The sequence below is a fragment of the Myxine glutinosa genome, chromosome 12 (assembly GCF_964187855.1).
Source record: "Myxine glutinosa chromosome 12, kmMyxGlut1.1, whole genome shotgun sequence".
Lineage (NCBI taxonomy): Eukaryota > Metazoa > Chordata > Myxini > Myxiniformes > Myxinidae > Myxine > Myxine glutinosa.
Window position 1 is genome coordinate 10504110 of NC_136272.1, and position 10988 is coordinate 10515097.

Sequence of the window (10988 nt, forward strand, 5' to 3'; positions counted from 1 at the left end):
TAAATGGTATGGGGAACCACACCTATGTGTCACATTTAAAAGTAAGGTTAATTTTGCATGTCAGGCTCTACCAGTCGTTTCATTGGTGGTTTCGACTCGGGACGAGTCTGATGAGAGAGGGGTGTAGTGTTGTGGTTTTTGAATAAAGGTTAATTCCTCCTCGTAGGTAGATGCACCACAACATGAAGCCTCGCGATAGTTCAGTTATTTCTTAGTGAACGTAAGCGTAGTCCTTTCCTGTGTATAGTTTTGCATTGAGTAGGCCAGTGAGCTTAGGTGTTCTTTTGGCGCTTTGCTTTGGTGCTTTTGGTTTGGCGCTGAAATGCCACGCGGCAGGCCTGAACAAGTCTACCGAGGCCGAAGGGAGGCACGGCAGGAAGTGGTCGGTAAGCACGAGCCGCCAATCAGGGCTCGAGGGGAGTGGCTAACCACGACGACCAGAGGCGGGGTTTGGAACATTCGAGTCGGGCCAGGGCGGAGCCATATAACCCTGCTCCGAGCCCCCACCACGTCAGATGGGTTGAGAAGGAGTTGAGTTGGCAGTTGAGTTGAGTAAGAGAAGTTCTCGGTCAGAGTCGTGTGCAAGTTACAGTTCCCTGTGAGACGATTTACAGTTCCCCGTGAGAGTGAGTTGGGTTGAGCTTGAGAACGCGAGTGGAGCTGCAGGATGAACGAATTGAATTGCCGATTGTACACGAACTTTCCCCGTGCTCTGCGCTGTATTAATCGCACGCTCGTGGACGACCTGTGCCGGGCCACAGACGCGCGATCTCCTCCTGCCTGCCTTTGCCTGCGTACGTGCCGTGAACATCCGAGAGCCACGCCGGGCAAGCTGCCCCGGAGCGACCGATGGCAAAGCGCGCTTGGCGCGCGAACGTCTTCTCTTCTTCTCCCCATGTGCGTGAGTGGGCCCTGTGTCTGGAGATAAGTTAAGATTGATTAAGCTTCTGCTCTGTGTCCCCTTTCCTCTTGCGAATCATTGTACATTGTAAATAAATCGTGTTATTCCTTTGATTTGACTATTCCCGTCCCTTCCATCAATTGGCTTCGCATGGTACGAATAGAACCGCTCGAATCGGGTTCCATAAATGTAACGGCACGAGTCACGTGATACGCATACCGCTCGGCGTACTCGATTAAGCGTGGCTTGTGCAAGGTTCGGTCCCCGCTTTCATGGCAGCGTGGGTTAAAGGTACGTGCGACGTTGACCCGATACCCTTTTTCACGTTTGCTCCGGAAGTGGCGATTCGGCCTCGTGGACCCGAAGAGCCAGGGGGAAAAAAGGGGTTTAGTCCCCCCTTTGTAACGGGAACGGGCTTCGGGAGATCCGCAACAATATATTTGGAGGATTAGCAGCTAAGATACTCCAATACCTATTTGTTGGATTGGTAATTGTATTGACAAAATTTTTGGTGGTGGCTTGCTTGAAAGCCTTGATGACAGTGTGTCTGAACAAAATAACTAACCATGAAATGGTGCTGAGAGAGGAACCAAATGTGAACTCAAATGAGGAAGACCTTTATGGTGACTTGGACAAAGAGATAAAAAGACTGAATCAAATAATGATACAAATGGACGGGGTAGATTCAGAATAATACCATTAAAAGAATGTTATGAATTGTGCCGGTCTTATAAGGCCTGTGAACTAATATCACCAAAAGTTTGAAACCATGAGAACTAATGTGACTTTCTGCACAATTTTCAAAATCAAACACTATTTGTAGAAACTGTTGACTAACTCCTTAAGTAAAAATATAAATAAAAAAAATAAAGGGATGGAATCTATGATGATAAATAGATTATGCATCGGTGATTTGGGACTAGGTATCCCTGTTTGTGATTTTAACCATATTTACCTATTATGACTTTTTTGATAATGATAATATAAAAGGAAAATTTCTGATATAGAAGTTAATATAGCAAACACTTTCCTCTTTAATCAGTATTATGAAGACCGCATGATTTTAATTTTCTCTTCTTAAAATGTTAACCTGAAAGCAAGTTAAATGCTATTCCCAGTTTTGTAGTGAAATACATGTCTGATTTTGGATATTATTTCCATGTGAAATATATGAATAAATAAAATCTTTTGAATGTTTTAAGGGAAAACAGCAAACTGTTGAATATGCAACTGTTACACGATAAAACATGACCAAGCAATTACTCATATGATCAGTTAGAGCATGGTAACTTCATGTGAAGGTGTATCCTACCTGATCCCGAGTGTGTTCAGAGCAGATTCAGATATGACTGAATGAAGGAAAAGACCAGCTCACAGCTAAGAAATGAAGTGATAACTGCTTTGGGAAGAGTGCGAACAGCAAAATTTGGCAAAAGATGAGGTTAATTTTGGCATACACCTCCCTTCAAAGAATGGAAAAGGCACCTTCCTCTGTAAGATTGGAAAAGGATGTTCACCTTCACCAGGAAAATTAATGTGACCATTTGCCTGGATCACATTGTGATACGTGGGCGAAAGGCGATGACTTGCCTCAGTTGTGCCTGGAACTTCAGTTCAGTGCCAACTCCAACCGGACGCTTTGACTTGATGCCATTGCTCCATCGACTGCCAGGGAACCAGCTTGGAGTTGTAAGCGGATGGCCTTGTCTTTTTCTCTACACTAGGCCTCCATGACTCCGCTGGCTGTTCCTGGCACAGGCCACAGACAACTTGAATACCATGGTCCTAATTTCGCTATCAATGCACCTGTCATCCCTGGTCCACATCTTGCTGGTCGACAAACATCTCATCAACACCCACTGCCCAATCACAATCACAATGAGTGAGGAGGCAGGTCAACTACAACTGGACGACAGCCTTGTTCAAGATCTACTACGGCTCACGGCAAGTGTGGCAAGGATGATACATGCGGCACAGGGTCAGCTCATGATGTCGCCCATCTATCACGATAGCAGAAACCCTACGCAAAATAGTGTAGGTGCTATGAAGACACCAGAAGAAGATGGTTCATACTTGATTTTCAACCATATAAGTGATCAGCTTTTTCAAACAGAAGTTCAGCATTCACTCTGCAGCAAGCACCCTGGAATCAATATTGCCGAATGTTGCAGATGTTTTAAAATTGAATCATGCTCACAGCATTACCCAGATAATGGTGAAATGAATAAAGCAAATAACAGTAATAATCTTTATGGTGAACTGAAAATTTTTGTGCAGTTGTATGAGGTGAAGTTTGTTTGCAGAGACACTTGTGATGCCAACTGATGTAAATGCAACAAACTGAACTGTCAATGATGGATGTATTTGACGAACAAGGGAACGCCTTCTGACGACCAGATTCTTCCATGGGTAATGGGAAATGTGTATGCCTCAGGTAATGGAAAATTTGATATCCAAATATGTAAATCGGAGACCCTTTTAATTGTCCTATGAGAAGGGGAAACGGAGGAATGTTGGGGTATCGCTTCTACTTAATTATCTTATGGATGATAGCAACTATCCTTTTGGATGATTTTTCCTGATGTTAATTACAATTCTGTTTGTACTTTCTTCTTTGCAGGAAAATCACAGCTATATGAATGTTATTGGGTACAATACTTTGAACCACTCTGAATAGGTGCATTTGGAAAATGTATTCTTGTGTTAGTGGAAAGAGATGGTGGTGCAAATGAGTAATGCTATACTCTCTGTGGAGCTGGAAAACTAAGCACTCAGCAAATTCTCTCTATGCATGCATCTTCCCTTTGCAATTAAAATCAGATGTACATTCATCTACTTTGACTCTCCTACCCATTGGGACCTGCAGTACAATGATTGCCAGATGGTGCCAGATGAACACTTTACCTAAGGGAATATCCCAAGCGGTAACTGTTCTCAAACACATCTTTCAGTTTGACATCTCAAAGCATACCTACTGGTTCTCCTGGCTTGCATGATGAGAACCAGATGTTGTGGGGCCAGAATGATGACCTCTAGCAAACCCCTCCATGCTCTTAGGCCCCTCCCTGGGAACTTCAAAGGACTTGGCCCTTATATAAAAGAGAACTCTGAGAGAGAGTTTCAGAAGACTTACCAGATTTGCTGTGTTATGTTGTGCATTCTGTGCTGTAACTTTTTACAATCAAGTGAGCTTTTCCATGGAACTCTGCTTAACTCTTGTATGCTTATGTATTGTGTGAGGTAAATCAGTGCTTTATCAAGCCAAGTTTCTTCTCCAATAAGTAATAAATCTCTCCAACCTAAAGGAAGGTGTCTATGGACATTGCTTAGACAAGCACACCTCTTCTCATCTTTAACATCAGGAAAAACCACAAACAGAGTAAATTTTAGGAGAACCGACCAAGATAATCGCATGATTTCCTTCAATGGAGAAATGATATCCATCAGAATTCATCTACGTGAAGTTTTTTCAATAAATAAATACAATGGTTAGTTAGAAAACATGAGTTGGGAAAATATAAAATAATTACAAAAGATGGGGATGGGATGTTCCTTTCACCATACGATAAGGGTGAAGGTATGTTCCTTGGTAGAGGATACTATAAACCGAAGAGACAACGGGGTGTAGGACATCAATTTAGAAATAAAAGAGATGGGATAATTGATACTCTAATGGGTATTGGGTCAACTATTCTCAAACATAAAGACCTAATTGGTTCAACTGCTTCTGCCGTGGGAAATGTAGCGGGTGCTATAAAGAGTATAAAAGACGCTCAAAGGGACTCATAAATAACAAGAAATCAAAGAAATGCAGAAAGGCAAAAACTCAACTATCTCCACAAGAGCGACAAAAAATCATTCAAATACTTGGGTCAGGTTTTCAAAAGTTTTAGCAACTTTTTTGAACTAAATAAATACAAGTATGGAAGCAATTGATAGTATCTATAATTTGGATGACACAAATATCATCTCAAACTCTACTAAAAAGGAAGCCTATTTTAAGGTAAATTCCATAACAAGAACAGACTGGAATTCAAACGGAGCAAAAAGTTTTGAAATAAATAATCAACAAACTTACTTGAATCTAGCTGATAGTTTCTTGTTGTATAAATATAAATTCACTGAGGCTGCGAATAATACTAATGCTACACTCGTAAATGATTTCTTCTGGAAAATGTTTGATAGTGTCCGTTTGTAAATTGGAACACAAGAGGTTGAAGCGGTTGATTATGTCTCTGCTACATCTGAAATGATGAAATTTACACGATATTCCTTTAGTGATAGAATCGGAAAGGGAGCTGTTAAAGGTTTTATTCCTGATATGTCAACGGGAACAAACACAGACGCTGGTTATAGTCAAAGAAAGTCAATGTATAACGATGATACAAAAGCAGACAATAGTTTTACCGAAGCAGTTCCCCTTAAGGGTATGTTTGGATTTTGTGATTATGACAACGTTTTGTATGGACTTAAAATTAGATTTCAACTGCAAAGAAATGATAATGAAAATAGATTGCTTTTTGGTGATGCCAATGCTTTCAGTGATGATAACAAAATTGTTATTAGTGAGATGTGTTGGTATATTAGCAAATATACACCTAATCTTAAAACGGGAGATGTTAAATAAAAGACATAACTCAAAGGTACCACTAAATGTATCATACCTTAAAAGAAGTGCCAACACGTGAAACTGAATCAAACTATACACTTGGGATTTTGGTGTGCTGAAAGGAAAGCCACGAATCCACGATACCTATGGCTCATTTTTAAGAAACCAGATGGAGATGAAGATACTGATAAGAATAATGCGCTGAGTGATAATGCTAAGGTGGAACAACTTCGAGTTTCTCTGGATTGTACATTTTACCCGCGAGACAGATTGGAAATTGATTGGGGAAAAAATGATTATGCGGAAGCCTACAAGTCTTACCAAAAGGTGTGTGAAAGCAATGGTAATAAAGATCCCATTTTGGATTTGGTTGCATTTCAAAAACTTTATACAATCTACGCAATTGACCTGAGTTCTCAAACAGAAACCATAAAGTCTAATAGAGTGGATACTTCCCTATACATTGAAAGAGGGGAGCGTGAATAAGTTGATACATATTGTTTTCTTTTGGAAGAAACAGAATTGCAGAGCAAAACAGATAATGGTGTTATGATTAATATCACATAGATTTTTCTAATAAATAAATGAGTAGGAAATAACCAACCGAGGTATATATTAATCAAATCAATCTCGATAAACTATTATCGTGTATTCAAAATCAAAAGCCTTGTATTATTAATGTTAATACAATTCAAAGAAAAGGAGCAGTAAGAATTGATGTTTTGCTCACAAGAGAGAAGGTGAAAACACAAAATGATACTGGCTCACTTAAAATTAAAATGACAAAACCTATGTTAAAGAAATATTCAACAGGTACACATATATTCAAAGTACACCACCACCATGCCAAATAATTAAATATCCTCCAGCGCGGCATTGCAGGGGCGCCTTCGGCACCCGGAAATACTGCTGTGCAGCTCATAGAGACTGTATTGGGTGCGACAACAACAACATGCATTTTAAGGCCATTTTCCCTGCTAGAGCGGGGGTTAGCCTTGCAGTCCCCATGACAATCTTCTCCATTTTGCCCTATTTTCTGCATCTCTCCTTGTTAACCCCCTTGCCCGCATTTCTTCTTCCACCATCTTTAGCCGTCTTTCTCGGTCTTCCCCGTCCTCTACTTCCTTCTACCGTCATTTCCATCACTCTTCTCAACCAGTCACTTTCATCCTTCCTCAATACATGACCAAACCATCTCAACCTGTTCCTCTTCACAGCATCAATCACAGGCTCTATTCCCATCATCTTCGCAATTCATCATTTGTCTTCCTCTCTCTCAACGATACTCCGCACATCCGTCGAACCATTCGCATTTCCACCCTTTCCAGCCTTCGTTGCTGCTCTACATTCATGACCCATGTCTCACTCCCATAAATCATAACACTTCTCACACATGCATTTCAGTTCCCCAAACTTCTTCCATGCACATCTCACTCGAGCAACCGTTGCCGAGTCTGATCCACCTTCTACATTCAGCATGTCTCCGAGGTAGCAAAATGTTTTCAACCTTCCAGCTGCATGCCGTCTCCAAGATCCAACTCAACATTTCCTCCATCTGCAGCTCCCTCTGTGCACACCTTACATTTGAATGTAGCTGCCACACTGGTTAATGACCCTCTCAGACCACCACATTTTTGATGAACCCACTCAGCGCACATTGTACCTTGAATGGAGTTCACTCCGACACCCTTCCTGCACACAGCACATGGCCACTTCCCAGTTCTTTCCACCTCACCACATGCTTTACCACTTGCCATCACCTTCGTCTTTCCTATATTCACCTTCAGACCTTTTGTCTCCATACATTCCTTCCACTTGTTCATCTTTTCCTTCAGTCCATCCATACTTTCCGCAATCAACACCAGATCATCTGCATACAACAACTCCCACGGTAAACCCTCCTTTACGTGCTGAGCCAGCACCTCCATCACAGCTACAAATAGTAGTGGACTTACAGACTTGGCATTTAATATGGAATATTTTTTTTGTGGGGGTGAACTTACTTTTCAAGATGACTTAGAACCAAAAGTTCATTGGAATTATTCTAGATTTTGTTCAGGTGACCTAAGAAACAAAAACCACATTTGACATTTCGAAGCAAGTAAATTGATCCTTGAAAGTGATGTAAACTGATATGGAACTCAATTCACGGACAGTACTGTGTTAAGCCTCTGTGCGTTTTCCAGAAGTATCTCTTTATTTTGCACATTAGCCAAAATTTTTTTTTAACAAAAACAAAAGTTAAATTACGACTGGGATTACGGACAGTAAAATTACAGTTCAGTACTTCATGTAACCCCCACGAGCATTCAGGAGAGCACGTACACATTGAGGCATGCTGTTCACGAGATTTGCCAAGGTTTGGACAGGAATCGCTTGCCATGCAGTTACAATAGCCTGCTGCAATTCACGCACAGAGGCAGGCTGCTGGTCCAAGTTGTCGATTTGACGTGTTAATTCTGCCCACAAGTTCTCTATCGGATTCATATCCGGGGACATGGCAGGCCACTCCATATGCTCTACAGCACGGTCAGCAAGAAAGTGTTGGATCATGCGAGCATGATGAGGCCGTGCATTGTCATCTTGGAAGACAAAGTTTCCTCGATAGGCTGCACGAACAAATGGAAGCAATGTTTCTTTCAGAATGGCCCTGTGCTTGAGCTGGTTCAGGTTTCCATTCAGAACAACCAGGTCAGTTTTGCCCCCTGCATGAAAAGCAGCCGAAACGGTCACCCCACCACCTCCAGCATGGACTCTTGGCACTATACAATCTTCGTTGTAGGCTTCATGCACTTGTCTGCGCACTCGGACGCGGCCATATTGATGATAGACCAGAAACCTAGACTTGTCACTGAAGATCACGTGATTCCAGTGTCCTGGCTGCCATTGACGGTGCTCTCTGGCCCACTGCAATCGACGCTGGTGGTGTTGTCTGGTCAGACGTGGCTTTCTCAGGGAACGCCTGGCACGATAGCCTGCTTGAACCAGTCATTGGTTGACTAGCCTTCTGGATACAGGCACATTTGTCAGTTGCTGCCACTCAGCCCGAAGCCGATTAGCTGACTTGGTACGGCCATTGCGGACTAACCGGTGCAGCTGGCGATCATCCCTCCTTGTGGTTCTGCGGGGACGTCCTGACCTCGGTATTGGAGTAGGGACACCCCTCTGAGCATTTCGTTTCAGGATCTTTGACACCTGACCTTGAGTGATGCCATACTGCCGAGCAATAGCACGCTGTTTCATGCCGGAATTTTGTAAAGCCACCACTAAATGACAAACAGCATTGTCGAGTTGACGGACCATCTCCAGGGGAAGCGGCAATAACTTTTGTAGACATGTAGCAGTTGTTTTCCACTAATACAGAACGCAACAACCCTTATATACCCGATTGTGAAGCCAATCGTCAAATGTACCTGTCCGTACATTTTGTCACGCCACCTATGATATAATCCTGTTGTTGACTTCTTGCTGGGACAGACAATCAGTGACATGGTTCTTTTAACAAAGAAATCACCGAAGCGTAAAAGAAACTCACCAGATTGATATACCGAGTTCAGAAAGTAAACCCAAGTCAAGGGAAAAAAAATATTCCATATTAAATGCCAAGTCTGTAGTACCGACCCCTAATGCACTCCCCCCTTCACCTCAAACTCACCACTGTTCCCGTCCTTCGTCCTTACAGCTGTGCGCGCTCTTTTGTACATTGCCATCACTACTCTGATCAACCATTCCTCCACTTCTAACCTCCTCAATGCCAATGTCAATACTTCGCGTGGAACCCTATCGAATGCTTTCTCCAGATCAACAAACCCAAGAAACAACTTCTTCCACTTCTCCATGTACTTCTCCTGCAACTGCCTCACAATAAAGAGCGCATCTGTCGTTCCTCTTCTTGGCATAAATCCAAACTGCATTTTGTCGACCCACCTGATATGTATGTAACAAGCTTATTATCCCCTTTCTGGAACTGAGTATTACAAATCAACAAATCAGCTCCATCAGCAAACTCCAAAATCCTTTCACCTTCTCCATTTCTCACACCACATCCATAACCCCCATGAACTCCCTCAAAACCGTCCATACTCCTTCCCATATGTCCATTTAGGTCTCCTCCTACCACAACAACTTCATCATCTTTCACATTTTCCATCAGCTTCTCTATCGCACACCAGAACTTGTCCTTCTCTTCATCGCTCCGACCAACCTGCGGAGCATATCCCGAGATGACCTACACCAAGAGCTTTCCAATCATCATTTTCACCATCATCAACCTATCACTCACTCTCGTCACACTCACCACACTGTCTAAAAACTCCTCAGAAAACAGGACACCAACACCATTCATGCTCTCCGGGCACCCTTGCCACACAAAATTGTATTTCTGTCCCTGCCTACCCTTCACCATTCTCACACCACTTCCCTTCCATCTCGTCTCTTGCACACAACATATGTCCACTCTTCTTCTGACCAATACTTCCACTTCTCCTGATCTCCCTGTCATTGTCCCTACATTCCATGTCCCAAACCTCAGAAACCGATCTCCACTTCGGGCTGTACTCTGCCCATATGTAGTTGTAATTGTCATGGTTCTCTTTTTGAGGCAGTGTTTTTATGGCCGGATGCTCTTCCTGACGCCAACCCTCTTTGTCGCCTCTTACGACACGCAGGGATACGGTGTACCTATTCTAACCAGGGTACACACCGGGACATTGGGTGAGAGGTGTGCAATAATTGATTGGTTAATTGCATAATTAAAATCAAGAAATGATGATCATAAAATATTTTCTTAATCAATTGGCTTATAGCATACCTAAACCACTCATGCTTCATCCAAAGCTTTAACTTTTTGAACATTAATTAAATGTCATGAATAAAAAATAAAAATAAAATTAATTGATTAATCAATAAATAAAAAATGTCCTTTATAGCCACATCACTCGGTCACTGTCGTGTCCAAATATCAGCTTCGTAGCTCAAATGGTGCCTGAGCTATTGCCCAGATGAGAAAGAAAATAAATAAATGACTAATAATGAAAATAAATTACATTAATCATGAATTAAATTAAATAATTAATCAATTGGCTCATAGAATACCTAAACGGAAGCTGCTCCATGCGCTCACGCTTTCGAAGCTAAGTGATATTTCTCAATCGTGTTTTTGTCGAGACTGTATCTATCTTTCGGTGTATGTACCTATAGCGTATCTTTTGGAAAATTTTCGGTGCTAATTTTTCGTACATGTATACACAATCGTCGGTTAATGGTATCGAGTATTCTGCGGCCTAGTACTCGTAGGCTTGGACTACCGTACCGTCTCCGACCTTGTGGTTTGTTTTTCTCTCAGCGATTCGTCGAATGCGCTGAAATTATTTTCGTTCACTGTTTCGTCCCAGTCGTTCACCCCGTAACTCCTTGTTTAATATCTGTACTCACAAAAAAAAAAAAAAAAAAAAAAAAAAAACCCCCAAAAAAACTATT

General features: G+C 42.0%; 1 long non-coding RNA gene across 2 annotated transcripts in view; it reads left to right on the forward strand.

The window, feature by feature from the left end:
- The window catches only part of LOC137438227 (uncharacterized), a 32948-nt gene extending 28743 nt beyond the window's left edge, over nt 1-4205 (forward strand). For both annotated transcript variants that reach the window (XR_010986676.2, XR_013621034.1), the window contains exon 2: nt 2239-4205. This is a non-coding gene — a long non-coding RNA (uncharacterized LOC137438227). The remainder of the gene's footprint in view (nt 1-2238) is intronic.
- The last annotated feature ends 6783 nt before the right edge of the window (nt 4206-10988 follow it).